General features: G+C 36.6%; 1 protein-coding gene and 1 long non-coding RNA gene across 3 annotated transcripts in view; one reads left to right on the top strand and one right to left on the bottom strand.

Moving 5' to 3' along the window:
* The window catches only part of LOC140463075 (transcription elongation factor A protein 1-like), a 136,599-nt gene that overhangs the window by 21,901 nt on the left and 98,713 nt on the right, over positions 1–15,985 (top strand). The gene's annotated exons all lie outside the window — the stretch shown is intronic.
* The window catches only part of LOC140463076 (uncharacterized), a 43,230-nt gene continuing 36,999 nt past the window's right edge, over positions 9,755–15,985 (bottom strand). Inside the window, exon 3 of the long non-coding RNA XR_011954603.1 lies at positions 9,755–10,986. This is a non-coding gene — a long non-coding RNA (uncharacterized lncRNA). The remainder of the gene's footprint in view (positions 10,987–15,985) is intronic.

Genomic DNA, 15,985 nt, shown 5'->3' with positions numbered 1-15,985 from the left:
TTCAGCCATCATCTATTAACCATATTTACCATATGTTAATTCTAAATGTTAAGAATAAATTATATATGTATTGTATTACTATTCTAACATTGTATAGTTATATTTCTTGTTGCTAAATCATAACATAAATTTGGTGTCAGATTTGAATCATAATAGTCCATCTGAAATTAGGCAAGAAATGAGCTCGATTCTCTTTGCCTTGGGAGAAGTTGAGTTCACCTGGTGAACACAGAGGCAGCCAATTAAGAGACCTCTGTGAACGTTGCACTAAAAGCTATGCTGATGGTACAGGAAAACTTGAAAGGAGATAGGTGTCCAATGTAGGAATATTGATCCTTTGCAAAACTTTCAGCCTAATATTACCAGAATATCCACAAGACAGATAAATTGAAAATCATTCATTTCAGAAGATATCAGTTGTTATCATTCTTCTTTTCCTGAACAATGTGTGAATAGCTTGAAACTTATATCGAAAAACCTTCCAAATTCCCTCGCTACCCTGGCCTGTGAAATGTTAAATAGAGCTCTAGTACACTAGTCATCCCTATGTAATGTTCTTTTCTTTTTGACCTATTGCTTCTCACAGGATTGCACTGTGCATGTTGAATGTATCCCCAGTTTATCAGCTTCCTAAACAAGGGGATTAAGGATTTCCCTATTTGAAATATCTTGTTGGTGTTTTTACATTTTGGTGTGGAATCATATTTTAAAGTACAATGCTCATATATTTATGAAATTGCCACTAAATCATGTAAAATATGATTAAGGTGGAAGAGATTGGCAGCAACTATTATTCTGGGAGCAGACATACAGACTGGCATTCTCGTCCTTAGGGAGGTTTCAGTGAAAAGCTGTGAATTTCTGGTAATTGTGTTCTGAGGAGAGGACTGTATTGTTCAGCTGCAAGTGCAGTTTGCTGATGAGATCAGAGCTATTGCTGTTAGCCATGAGATGGTCTGCTGAGTGGGCCGTCTGCACTAGAGATAAGAAAATTAACTCATTCACAACTGAAGTCATGGCCTCTAAATGAATAACTAAATTTGTAGAAACAAAAAAAGTTCTATATCCTCATTAAAAAATTAAAATATGTCTATTTATCCCACTTGAGAAATAATCACTATACCTACCAGGTCATCAAAATTATGAGACTTTGCTTTTCTCTGATGGAACCAGATTCCAACAACATTTGGCAGGTCCCATGATAAATGAAATATATATTTGTAAATATTTTTCCACTGGGTAACTTTTGGGTGGCAGTGAAGAGACTTTGGCATTTGAATCAGTGACTCATTTTGAGAAAGCAAGTAAGCTTCCTGTTCCTGCCCTGATCTCATCATTGCCTCAACTCCACTTATCTGACTATCCCCCATAACCCTCAATTTCATAGCTACACAAAAATCCATCTAACTCAGCACTGAATACTTTCAATTGCTTAAGTTCTTTTGCTTTCTGAGAATTCAAAAGATCAACAACCCTCTGAGAAAATAAATTATTCCTTATTTTTATTTAATTGTGAGACTCGGTTATTCTGAAACTAAGATTCCTAATTCTAGATTGCCAACAAGGGGAAAGACCGTCCCTTTCAAACCTCCTCAGAATTTTGAATGTTCCAATAAGATCACTTTTCATTCTTCTCAACACACAAGTATTGGCCAATCAACTTTTCCTGTAAGACAACTAGGAGTCATGTTTTCCTACATCATGAACATTCTGGCAAGTTCTTTATCCCCTCTCACATGATATATAAGTCCCAAAGTGCATAGCTGTAAATTGGAAGGGTTCTGTTTGAGCATAATTAATTGAATCTATGGTTTTACCATAATTATTTCCATTGCTTTCCCTTTTAGGATGACCCTCGGGTAAGAGGCAGTATTGTCTTATACATTATCTGGAGTTGAGCTTAAGAAGTTTCATGCCCCACGACAAGTCTAGCCAGGTTCAGCCAATGAGTCAGGTTAATTGGTCAAAGTATTAATAGATTCTTAGTTGTTTATGTTCGAATCAACTTGTTCAGGGCTGTTATTATGCCCTTCTGGAGCAGATGGAACTGGAACTCGAGCCTCCTCGTCCAGAGGTAACAACCTGCCATTGTACCACAAGAGAATATTTTCTAAGCAAACTCTTCAGAGATGTTATGTGTCTCTAGAGTAGGTGGGACTTGAACCAAACCTTCCTGGCTCAGAGGTAGGGACACTACCGTTGCATCATAAGAACCCTTCTTCAATTGTTTATCTGCTTTGTTTTGATCATCACCAAGGCAAAAGTGAGGACTGCAGATGCTGGAAATTAGAGTCAAGATTAGAGTGGTGCTGGAAAAGCATAGCGGGTCAGGCAGCATCCAAGGAAAATTGACGTTTTGGGCAGGAGCCCTTCATCAGGAATGAGGCTCATTCCTGATGAAGGGTTCCTCCCTGCAATGTCAATTTTCCTGCTCCTCGGATGCTGCCTGACCTGCTGTGCTTTTCCAGCACCACTTTAATCTTGACTTTGATAATCAACAGTCTACTGAAGGTTGCTTTCTACCAGGGCTCTCCCAAGTGCCTCATTTTGAGTAGAAAGTATAACTCTTCAGAGATATTATTACTTGCCTCTAGAGCACATGGAACTTGAACCTGGACCTCCTGGGTCACAGCTAAGGACACTAACACTGTGTCACAAGAGACTCAATTGTTTATATGTATTCCGACAATTAATAGCAACCATCTGATACACATCTGAACCCAGCTTGTACTCAAAACATTAACTCCCCTTTTTGCCGACACATGTTGCCCGAGCTGTTGAGTTTTGCCAGCAATTTCAGTTCTTGTTTCAGATCTCCAGCATCCACAGTTCTTTGTTTTATTTTCAGACACCTGAGGCTTCTTGTGAGGGGAATGCTGAGCAGCACAACTCACCATAAGCCATTTGCACATTGCCAATATCCTTCTGATCATAGTAAGAACACACTGTATTCTTTTTGAACTGTTTTCCTCTCTGCAATCCAATTGTTATAGTTCTTAAATGTATAAATGTGCATTATGAAGTTGAAAGCATTAAATTAGATCTTTATTACTCACAGCACTCAATGCTCAGAATGTCTGACGTCCAGCATTAGATGTTGCATGTCATTGCAATGCATATAGGAATTTGCCACAGCACCTTTTTCTTGCACTGTTCAGCTATTCAAGCATATTTATGAATGCACCTTGGGAGAAAAAGCCCTATTTCCTGATGTCATGGCTGCTGACACACTGCCATCCAATTTATGGTGTACCAAAGCAGTACTACCAATTGTGTGTGTAGAACATTCAGCAAGATGGTGGAGAGGTCACTGGAATTCTGAAAGGCAACTTCGGGTTCAGATTAAATAATACCTTAAACAAATAAATTGGCACTACCACCTGTGCTACTGGCACTTTATTTCCTCTTTCTCACATTCAATATCATAACTATCATTCTGAAGACCCTTTCACTAAAAGTGAGACAGCTATTGAGGCTTATTCTCAAATGACGTCTCAGTCTGCTGCTGCAAATGCTTTGCTGGGGATGAGCAGCCTGCTTTCTGTACATCACAAGAGACAGCAAAATTGTTTCAGATGTAAAGGATGATCTATTATACCAAGAGAGCAATGCTCCTTTTAAAAAATGTCATTTTGAGCAGCTGGAGTTCTGCTATCAATCGAAGCTATAACTTTCAAAACAGCAAGGGCCTTGTTAATGAAGTTTGAAACAGGTAAATGATGATTGTACTGAGGGGGATAATTTAAAAAGATCAACTTTTTCTTGCATTTGTCCAAATCAGATGATTTTCAAATATTCCACTGCCATTCAAGAATGCAGTTTAGCAGAAATAAATTCCGTAAAATTTAGTTTAGATCTTCACAAATAATCCTTTTCAAATGCAATTCCATTCGATATTTTACAAAAGTAAATTTGTCAAGGTTATCTTGCTCATAAATTTCAGACAAACAGATGCATTTCACTGCTACAACAACCTAAACAGCATCCAGGACATCATTTAATTCTCATATAAACAAATAAAATTAGAAATTATGTTGAGAATATGAGTGAAGGAATAATTAATGTTATGATATTACTTTGGCCACTACTTTAATGAGGGGTATAACTCCGATTTTAAAAAATGCTTGGGTTAAAGCAACATTCAGTGATTCCATAGGGTACCAATATTTTATTTTTTTTCTGATAACATCAATAACAGGAATTTTCAGCCTGTTACTTTTAAAAGGAATTAAAAGAAAATGTTTTAAAAGCTGGCTATGTTTGAAGTCACACAACCTAGCTTCACTTCAATCGAGTAATATTGTAAATATTGTAAATAAATCATTTGAATGTCTTTATTTACTATTATAATAAGTAAATATATAGTTCTAGCTTCAAATGAATAAATGGACATGCATCAACTTTTTACACTTCATTAGGTGCTTACCACTTTAAAAGTGGCTGTAAAATTTAAGTGTCAGAATTGCCATTAAAAATGCTTAACTTGGAGGCTGTCCTACACTGGTCTGCACCTAAAGTGGTTGCCTCCAACTTCCACAAAGAAAAGACTGCAGTTTATGATTTTTAAAATTTTACATGGAATCAGATACTGTTAAAAGAAAATGGTAGCTCTTTCCTGTTTCTTCTTCAAACTTAAAAAAAAAACTACCAGAAACATGGTGTTAGGCAAATGTATAAACATATTTACAAAAGTTCTTTTGTGTTATTCTTTCCTGGAATTTTACCAATTCTGCTGTTTGATTATTTCACATTGCCACCGGTGTGAAACAAGGAGCTGCAATATAATGAACTCTCAAAGTGTTGTGCATTAGCAAATAGGTCAGTACAGGTTATAGGAAGTAGTTCACTGTTATTTTGACTTTTTGAAGCACAATCTGCATTTTATCAGGTGTAACAATAACATCAGGAAAGCTGACTATGTTTAGTGACATGTGTTTATCCCCAAACAACACATGTTGATGATGATATATTGGCCTAATTCCATGTTCAGGAACCTTAATAGGAAGCAACAGTAGTCCTTCTGGTACTGTTAATAGCATGCATCCCCACTGGACAATACCTTAACAGATCTATCTGGTTACAATCCAATAGGAAATTTTAAATGGGAAGGAGTGTGAGAGTTCAGATGCCTGTAACTTCCCACAGCAGACTTTATCAGGTCACAGTTTCATAACCTTGCTTTCCTTAGCAAAGGGGAAATGTAATAATACCAGAATTCTGGAGGTCAAGGATATATAGGGTTCTCTCAGGTCAAAGCACTCATTCAGTAATTACAAATGAATTTAGTTTCCTAGGTTTATTTACTAAATACTACCCTTTCTAAAGGCATTGTCTAACTTTTAGTCAATTTGTATGGTACACACACAGATATAATAACCATATCTAATAAATACTTTTTTTAGTTTGGAATGTATGCTTTCTTGCTATAATCTAAAACTTTAACCACCATTAATTACTAAGCTAATAAGAATTTAAAATACACTTTTTTTTTCTCTTTCTCACCTTTCGATCCTTTACATGCTGATATAATTCATTAATTTTAGTAATAACTTATTAATGCTCACTTTAAAATTAAAATAAACAAAAATATTATTTAAAAATTGAAAGTTTTCCCATTTTGTGAGAGGTTAATGTTGAGGCAAATTTCTTCACTAAGACCTCTAAATTAAGTATTCATGAGGAATCTGATACTATAATTTTTTTTATGCTGATGTTAACTTTGAAATATGTTGTGCTGGATTAAATCCAACTTGTCAAGGTGGGAACCATGGCAGCCAAGACCATTGAATTGTGGGGGAGCACCCCAATCAGTCTCCTAGAAGCAGCAAATTGCCTCCCAATAAGTCAGAGGGTGGAAGTGACTGATGTGGAACTCCCAGCCATTGGTGGTGGATTGTTCATTCAAACTCATTAATGAACCAATTGACACTAATTATCCCTGAGTTTACTGCAATTGTTTGATGGCTTAAGTATTAAAATGAGCTACACTGATTTCTCAATCAGCAGCAAATACAGCTAGAGCACAAAGAAAAGTGGAAAAATGTCAAAAAGACCAGACTAAAGGTACTATAATCTGAATGCCTAAAGTACCTGTATTTAGAATAAGGTAAATGAATGAATGTGAATAGTTGTACTTAGTATGATATGGTTGTGATTACTGAGATATGGCTGCTGAAGGGATTGAACATCCAAGGCTATTTAACCTTTCGGCAGGACAGGCAAAATAAAAAAAGAATGTGGGATATCATTGACAGTGAAAAGTCAAATCAATGCAACAGTGAGAATGGATAATGATGCAGGAAATCTAAAAGTGAAATCAGTCTGGGTGGAGATAGTAAACAAGAAGGAGAACAAAACATTTGTGGGCGTTGTCCATAGGCCTCCATGTGATGAAGCATGAAAAAGCAATAAACTAGAAATTAGAGTTGCATACAATAAGTATGCTACAATAATCATGGGTGGTTTTAATATAAATGTAGGCTGGGTAAACCATATTAGCAACAATACTGTGATGGAAGAATTCCTGGAGCGTGTACAAGATGGATTTTTAGATCAATGCGTTGAGGAACTCTCTCACTGGCAGGCTATCACTGGCTTTGCTTTTGTGCAATGTAAAAGATCATTAATAATCTTGTTGTGTGAGGTCCTTGAGGGAAAAAGTAACAATGACATGAGAAAATTCTTTATTTGGGATAGAAAGTGACGTGGCCCAAACCAAAAGTAAGATCCTAAACTTCAACAAAGGAAACCATGAAGGTATGAGTTGGCTGAAATAAAATAAATAATTTCATCTAAAGACATGACAGTGTCTGAGCAATAATTAATATTTAAAACTGAATACACATGTTGCAGAAATTATATTTCTTTCAGGTAAAAGAACACAACAGGAAAAGTGGTCCAACTATGTTTAACAAAAAAATGAAAATATAAATTTTAATTCAGTATTTAATCCAGATTGGGGGGGGGGGTCAGATGAAATTGTTCAAAACAGTAGTAAACCTGAGGACTGAGAGGACAAATGTTGACTAAAATGGAGAAAATAAAATATTAGAATGAATTTACAAGAATCAATTTAAGAAATATCTAAGAACTTCCAGAAATATGAATGCACTGGTTCATATTTTCTGAAGTTCTGTAGAGTTTGGTTCAGTCCTGACAAATTGAAAGGTGGAAAATATAACCCCACCGTTTAAAAAAGAATGGAGGGAGAAAACACAGTTTAACAGAACAGTTATAGAGTCATAGAGATGTACAGCATGGAAACAGACTCTTCAGTCCAACCCATCCATGACGCCAGATACCCCAACCCAATCTAGTCCCACCTGTCAGCACCCGGCCCATATCCCTCCAAACCCTTCTTATTCATATATCCATCCAAATGCCTTTTAAATGTTGCAATTGTACCAGCCTCCACCACTTCCTCTGGCAGCTCATTCCATACATGTACCACTCTCTGCGTGAAAAAGTTATCCCTTAGGTCCCTTTAATATCTTTCCCCTCTCACCCTAAACCTATGCCCTCTAGCTCTGGACTCCCCAACCCCAGGGAAAAGACTTTGTCTATTTATCCTATCCATGCCTCTCATAATTTTGTGAACATCTATAAGGTTACCCCTCACCCTCTGACGCTCCAGGGAAAACAGCCCCAGCCTGTTCAGCCTCTCTCCATAGCTCAAATCCTCCAACCCTGGCAACATCCTTGTAAGTCTTTTCTGAACCCTTTCAAGTTTCACAACATCTTTCCGATAGGAAGGAGACCAGAATATTCTAACAGTGGCCTAACCAATGTCCCGTACAGCCGCAACATGACTCCCAACACCTGCACTCAATACTCTGACCAATAAATGAAAGCATACCAAACGCCTTCTTCACTATCCTACCTACCTGCAACTCCACTTTCAAGGAGCTATGAACTTGCATTCCAAGGTCTCTTTGTTCAGCAACACACTCTAGGACCTTACCATTAAGTGCATAAGTGCTTTCCCAAAATGCAGCACCTCGCATTTATCTGAATTAAACTCCATCTGCCACTTCTCGACCCATTGGCCCATCTGATCAAGATCCTGTTGTAATCTAAGGTAACCCTCTTCGCTATCCACTACACGTCCAACTTTGGTGTCATCTGCAAACTTATTAACTATACCTCATATGCTTGCATCCAAATCATTTATATAAATGACAAAAAGTAGAAGACCGATCCTTGTGGCACTCCACTGGTCACAGACCTCCAGTCTGAAAAAACAACCCTCCACCGCCATCCTCTGTCTTCTACCTTTGAGCCTGTTGTGTATCCAAATTGCGAGTTCTCCCTGTATTCCATAAGATCTAATCTTGCTAACCAGTCTCCCATGGGGATCCTTGTCAAATGCCAAACATTAGTAGTAGGGAACTTGCTAGAGTTTGTCACAGAGAATGTGATAGCAGGACACTCCGACACATCAATGTATGACCCAATCAACATAAATCTATTAAGAGGAAATCATGTATGACAAACCTACAGGAATATTTTAGGGTGTGACCAGTAGAATAAATAAGGAAGAATCAGTAGATGTGTGTTTCGATTTTCTGAAAGCTCCCAGTAAAGGCCAACATAAAAGATTATTGTTCAAACTCAAAGTACATGGTGAACATATATTTACATGAATTGAGAATTGGTTAGCAAACATGACACAAGATTAGATTAGATTCCCTACAGTGTGGAAACAGGTCCTTCGGCCCAACCAGTCCACACCAACAAAGTAGGAATAAATAGGTTGTTTTGGATTGGAAGGTGTTGACAATTGGGGTACTTCAGGTATCAATGCTTGGTGCATTGATTTCCAGGAGCAAAAGGATTTAAGGGGTATGGGGAGAGAGCAGGTGCATGGCATTGAAATACAGAATCAGTTCATGTTGAATTGTGGAGTCGGATCAGTGGGCTGAAAGGCCAATCCTGCTCCTACATTGTTATGAAACAAAAGTTATCGCTGAATTTTCATTTTAGCCTGTGGAGTATCATGTGTTATGATATCTTAAAGAATTAGATCAATAGTTTCAGACAAAGGACTAAAATGTCTTAATATCTGAAAGAGAAGATATTGACAAATAGTCGTAAAGGATTTCTTGTATATAGACAAGTTAGCATCTTTCCAAATGGCTACAGCAGGATTGTGACCAGCCTCTTCAGGAAAGACAGCTGCTGATTGAGATAAATTGAGCAATTGCTAATTCAATGCATTGGACAGGCTCTTTTGTTTCTTGGAGGTGTGACCTTGAGTTTGCAGAACATTTTGAACAAAATGTGTTGATAGAGTAGTTATTGGACAATGAGTCTGTTTTGACATCTCAGTATATGAAGCAACTGGAAGATATAAAATTAGGATCCATTGATTCCGGCTGCCGAACTTTAACAAGATGGCATGCAAATCTACAAACTTTAGGGTAAATAAACCAATAGCTTTTCATGCTTTTTGATTGATGGCATTGTGAATGATTACTATTTGAAGGTTCAACTAGTCCTACTTAAGCATTTTTATAACACAAGGCAGTAAGTGAGTAATATTTTAAGTTATTATTTGTTATAATAACATTATAAATAAATTTTAGGAGTATGAAAAATAATGACAATTTTATTACTTAATCATCTTTCATGTAAGTTAACTAACATATTGGCAAAATTCTGAATTGTAATGACTGCAGTATTATGTTGAAGTGTCAAGTGAACCACACAGAAAAAGTTTTATAGGTTGTGTAGAGTTCAGCTAAATTTAAAATATTAATGTCGCCAAAAAGAAACACCCAAGTCAGGAACAGAACAGGCAATGCACTGTTTAGATAACTCTCAACAGATTCCAAAATCCTTTAATGACAGAAATATGTTGGCACTGTTAAAACAATCAAATCAAAAATGCTAGGAATCCCTCACATTTAACGTGTGTAAGTTTGATGTTTTGCCAGATTTTTATTTGAAAGTAAGCATAATATGAACAGAAAAATTAGTTTTCTATGGGAATTGTGCATACTTGTTTTTTTCTTTTGGTTGTGAAAAATTATTGTATAAATGTCAGCAAGCCTTTGAGTTAATAAATAAATGTTATAATGATATTCACATTCTTGGTTCTTGTAACTGGTATCTCTTACTTTTTTGTGAATCTTTTCTACATCCCCTTCATTTTCTTTCTAAAATGTGGTGGTCAGAATTAGACATGATACTCCAGTTGAGGATGAATTAATGTTTACTAGCTATTTCTAATTACTACTTTCTCGCATTTTTGTACTCCAGCCTCAGTCTATAAATCCCAGAATCCCGTTTCCCTTTTAAACCACTTTCTTAATCTGCCCTGGTGCCTTCAACAATTTGTGCATATACACTACCAGATCCCTGTGTTTCTACATCCATTTTAGAACCATATGCTTTATTTTACACTGCTTTTACACTGCCCTTGTCCTTATGGATAGAAGTAATTGTGGGTTTGGAAGGTGCTGCCTCAGGATTTTGGGTGAATTTCTCTTGTGCATCTTGTAGATCACTGCTACTACTGAGCATCAGTCGTGGATGGAGTGGATGCCTGTAGATGTGGTACTAATCAAGAGGAATATGCTTGATTATTGTCTCCTCATTAATATGATAGGCTGGCCTCCGCTCACAGTTCACACTTACTGGCACCATGTGTGTCACTTTGTGATCTTTCAAAGGAGCACGCATCTCTGGAGAGGAAGATTCATTCTATCTATTTTACAAGGGATCACATTCAAGGTTAGGGGATTTCCAGTGCTCCATTCACATCCAAACTCTGCCTTATTGCACACTGTTCTGGTGGGAAAAGGTGCTGAAACCACAGTATCTGTCAGTTTAAAACTGTTGTGAAGGTTTCAGAAGCACTCAGCTTTGAACATCTTGGAACTTACAGTGGGAAGAATAGATTCTGGGTCTCCTCCTCTCCTCCATTCTCTGGAGGACTTTCTGCAAATTCTCTCTCTGCATATTTATCGTATTTCCATATGACATCTGTAAAAAAAAAGCTTATTAAAATGGTATTCAATTACTTTCATAGTGTAGATCTATTTCTCAGTACATCAAAAAAAATCCGAAGCGGTCTTGTCTGATTAAAATACCTCAAGTACAGTGTGCAGAACTGATGCATGGTCTTCAACCTGAATTGTTTATGTTGTTTCTCTCTCAAGTTACTGTCAGATATGCTGATTATTTCCAAAAATTTCTGCTTTAAATTTCAGATTTCCAACATTTGCAGCATTTTGCTTTTGCTCCCAGGGAAACCACACCACTATTCTTCAAAATCGTGCCAAAGAATGATGACTTTCCATCTGAGGAAGCCTCAATTTAATGTCTCAACCAAAAGACAACATACATGACACTATAGCAGTCCCTTTGGTATTGAACTCGATTTGTTAACTTAAATTTTATGCTCTGATGGGTTTGTATAAGAGTGGGACATGAATACACAACCTTCTGACAAGGCACGATTGCCACACAGAGTTTCTGCTAATGCCTTGCAACAATATCCCAATTTAATGGATCATTGTATGCACTTAAGCAGAATAATCTCTATAAATGCTGACCTGCAGATCCAGAGTAGAACTTCTTTATCTGTAGTTTGCCTTTTGCAACATGATTACTCATTTTCTCCTGTTGATAAATTTGATTGACTTCTCAATGTTTTCATTCCAGTGTTTAAAATGTTTTGGTCAAAAGCCAATAATGATCAATGACTGGTTCTTCCAATATAATATTGTGACATAACTTTATTTCCAAATATTCCAGTGAACATAATTGTGGTGTACTATTAGATCAACCTTTACAATTCTTAATCTTGATTTCTTTTTTTAAAAAAGGATACATGTTGTCTCAGAAAGCCCAAGATTTAAAATCATTCTGTAGAAACATGTTCCAAATATTCAGAACAATGACAATGTGTCAAACTACATTTTTCTTTGTCTGCCATTGATGTTAAAGCTTGCTTTCTACTAGATATTACAAAATACAAAAGAAAGAAACAAGATTTTGCAAATAGTCATTTGGTAGTACAGATCAAAAAACAATTCTGTGATTCTGAGGAAGGGTCATGCGACCTGAAACATTAACTTTGATTTTTCTTCACAGATGCTGCCAGACTTGCTGAGCTTTTCCAGCAACTTTGATTTTTGCTTCTGATTTGCAGCATCCACAGTTCTTTCAGTTTTTGTTTCATACAGCACTTGATTATTGCTGAAAAAAGACATATATTTTTAAGTTTTTATCTTTTAATCATCAGGACAATTTGCAAGAAATACTAAAATAAAAAGAGAACAACAGTAGCAATCTGAATGGTGTTAATCACTAACAGAATCCTACCAACAAATCAAATGCACATTCTGCCCATCACACAATTGAATAACGTGTTTTTGAAATTTAGTGCTGATGTGATGCTAGGTGTGTAAGCTGTTGATCTGAAAGATTGGCAAATTGTATCAAACAGCATGCTCTTTCAGCTGTTTGCAACAAGCCTGTCCATACACAATCAGTCCATATTTGCAGAAACTCTCAAAAGGGTGTTAGATGTAATTCTGCGATTGGATAACATTTGCTCAACTATCCTCAGCATGCAAATAATTACACTGACAACCAATTTAAGACTGCCAGTTAGGCCTACAGTGTGGTGCATTCAGGAGTACAGAGAGACATTTACAACACTGCCCCACACACACCATCTTCGGTATAAAGGTACTTAAGTACACATTTTAGATACAAAATAGAGAAATAAAGCAAAAAAAGTCATATTACCTTACAGTTATTCATAGTATAAGTAAGAAAAATAAGAAATACAGTTAAAAAGATAAAAATTATAGACTTTCTATAATGGACATGCAGTAGATCAACAAAGGAAACTTCCATATGTGGTCTAACTGGGCTTGGAAGCTGCTGACTGCCCAAACTGGTCCACAGTTCAACATGTACACATCCTGCGCCTGTTTCAACTTGAAGGGTGTGAATAAATTTGTTAAATAAAAATAAAATTTTCTGTCATATTCTAAAAGCAAATGACAACCATAGATGTACGATGGAAGGTTAGAAAGTGTAGAAGCTATTGGCACTAGCAGCAAGGGTGTAAAATAAAACTAAAAACAAAACTTGGGTGTAAGGTAGACAATGCTTTAGAATACAGTGGAGTGTCTTGGGGTGGGGGAAGAGTACATAATGTAAGACACATGCATAAAGAAATGTGGGGATTGAAATACGTATGTTGTAATGTTTTATATAAAGTTCGGAGGTGTCAGAGAAATTTTTGGTTCAGCAAAGGTACAGAGAGATTCAGGCCACAATCACCCATGATCTTGTTAAATGGCAAAACAGGTTTGAGAGTCTGAACAAGGTACTCGTGTTTCTATAAATGTCTGATTCCTGACTCCTCATCAATTTGTCCAATTAATGCAACAAAATGGATGATAACTATTCGCTGGTGCATTTCTCATGGCAATGCCTTGACCAAAGTCTATCTGCCTGCTTTAAACTTAAAACAAAACTTAACTTAAATATCAGTCATCATGCATTCTGCATGATACAATTCTACCAAGAAGAGTCCACCTGCCAATCAATCAACTTTCTTCTTATATAGTGTAAATTGTATTTTCTGTTTAGTTTGGTATTTCTTGCAAATTGTCCTGGTGAGTACAAGATGAAAAGCTTTGACAAAATGAGTCTTCCTTCAGCAATAAAAATGTTACATTTGATATGATTATATTTCTAATATACCTCTTGTACAAGATAAGATAAAGCTGACATGTACGAACATTAGGACGCCCATAGGTGTACTTTAGACACTTTCTTGGTATTCGTTTTCATCGGCAAATAAAAAGCTGTTAACTCTAACTATAGATTACAAGTCAGCAGTTATCAAGTTAGCCAGAGTATCAGACACAGTACATTAAGTGTTTTAATATCATCTAATACCACCTGTTTTCCTGAGATTGAGTTGAAAAAAGGCATAATTTATTTAGTGCTTATATTTTTTCCAAAAGCAATTTCAGCTAAAAGCTTCACCGAGCCTTAATAATTTGAACAGTTCATTGGAGGTAATTTGCATTTCAAGTTGTCTATTCACTGCACATAAACACATGCAGTCTTCTTTTGTATCCACACAAATGTACCATTCTATTTATAACAGAGTTGATACATATAATTACAATTAGAGCTAGAATAAGGTTGTACAAATAATTTATCAATCACAACATTTTAAAAAATACACACAAATATCTCTGAAAAATTAGATCCTATGAAGGAAGTTAGCATTAATTCAGAAAAAATACAAAAATATTGAAAACACATTGAAATGTGCAATTAAATGTAGAATGTGGGGTTTCATCAGACTTGTTCCTAGGATGTTGGGACTGTAGAAAGATTGTGCAAACTGGACCTGTATTCGCTGAAGTTTCAAGCAATGATAAATGATCTAATTGAAACATACAAAATACTGAAAGGGGTAGGCAAGGTAGACATAGGCAAGATGTTTCTCCTGGTTGGCGAACCTAGGGGGCATAATTCAAAAATAAGAGGAGGCTTTTAGGACCAAGGTGAGGAGATTTTCTTTTAAATTTATTGCATTGCGAATCTTTAGAATTCTCTACTCCTCATGGCTGAGTATGTTTAAACTAGAAATTAACAGATTTCTGATTACCTAAGACATTAAAGTATTTGATCAGTCATAATCATAGTAAATGGTGGAGCAGGCTCACTGGGCTAAATGGTCTATTACATTCCTCTGTATCTCATCACAGAAGTAAAACAACTTGTTTAACATAAATTATTTTATACCATTGAATGTAAAAGTAACCTTAACCATGCCATAACTTTGGTTCAAAATTATGGCCTCGTCATCATTATTGCTTAAAGTGGAGTATGAATACAAACTGCCCCCTCCCCAAAATAAAACAAAAAGGCAGACAATGATGATGTTTGAGTTAAAGTGTGTTACCTTAACTGGGAAACGTAGCATTCATAGACTCACATCCTGTTTGTTTCATTATAGTGAAATTAGAACGGATATGCGGAAGGGATTATGCAGGTTACAATACTCAGTCCACATAGCAATAAAAAGTAAGGATATTATTTCTTCAAGCCATGCTACTACGTGACTAGATACTAGAAGCTATAAGTTAATTCTTGAGTGTAAAGAATGCAACGTCCATTTCCAAGAGAAATCAGTCCTGTTGCTACCAAGAGAGAACCTACGACAGACTCAAATTCTGTAAGAACCTTTGTTATACAGCAGTGATAGTGATTCAGAGGGCAGAATTGAATCCAGTCCATCATGTGGAAACCTGAATGCCAGGCCATCTTAACTGTAAGATAAACTTCATGTTTGTTCCTTGATGGCAGCAAACTTCCCCTCACCAACCCCAATTTAAATTAGTACCCACAGGGGATTAATATGGGATTTCAGGCTGTTGCCAGAAGAATGGTAATTTGGCTCATTACTGAGTGATTTGAGGCACAGTATTCTTTAATCCAGTGCAATTCAGTGGTGGCTTAGGGATTGAATTAGGAGACATGTTGGATGGCATTTAGAAGATAGTTTAGCTGTATCAGGTTTACCAGCAGTCTGCTGGAAGTGAGGAGGTAAGGCTAGTGCCTCTGATGGGTGCACATCTGGCAGCTGCTACAGGAGAAGTGATAAACAAGCAGGAGACTGGACGAACACAGCAAGCCAGGCAGCATCAGGAGGTGGAGAAGTCAACAATTCGGGTATAACCCTTCTTCTTCCAGCTGCTGCTTGTTTACTTTGGATTTCGGCATCCGCAGGGTTTTTTTTGTGCCTAACAGAGAGGAGGTGGCATAGTAGTATTGTAATTAATTAGTCATACAGAAACCTAGGCTAATATTCTGGCGAAACAAACAAAAACAAAGTGTTAAAGAAACCCAGGCTTGGCAACATCTGTAGAGAGAAACGAACAGAATTGAGTCCAATGATCTAATGTCATAGGGAGATGTGTTTGAATCCCACATGACAAAT

This window comes from Chiloscyllium punctatum, chromosome 37 (genome assembly GCF_047496795.1).
Source record: "Chiloscyllium punctatum isolate Juve2018m chromosome 37, sChiPun1.3, whole genome shotgun sequence".
In the NCBI taxonomy this organism is placed as follows: domain Eukaryota; kingdom Metazoa; phylum Chordata; class Chondrichthyes; order Orectolobiformes; family Hemiscylliidae; genus Chiloscyllium; species Chiloscyllium punctatum.
This window is presented reverse-complemented; position numbering and strand designations above follow the sequence as displayed.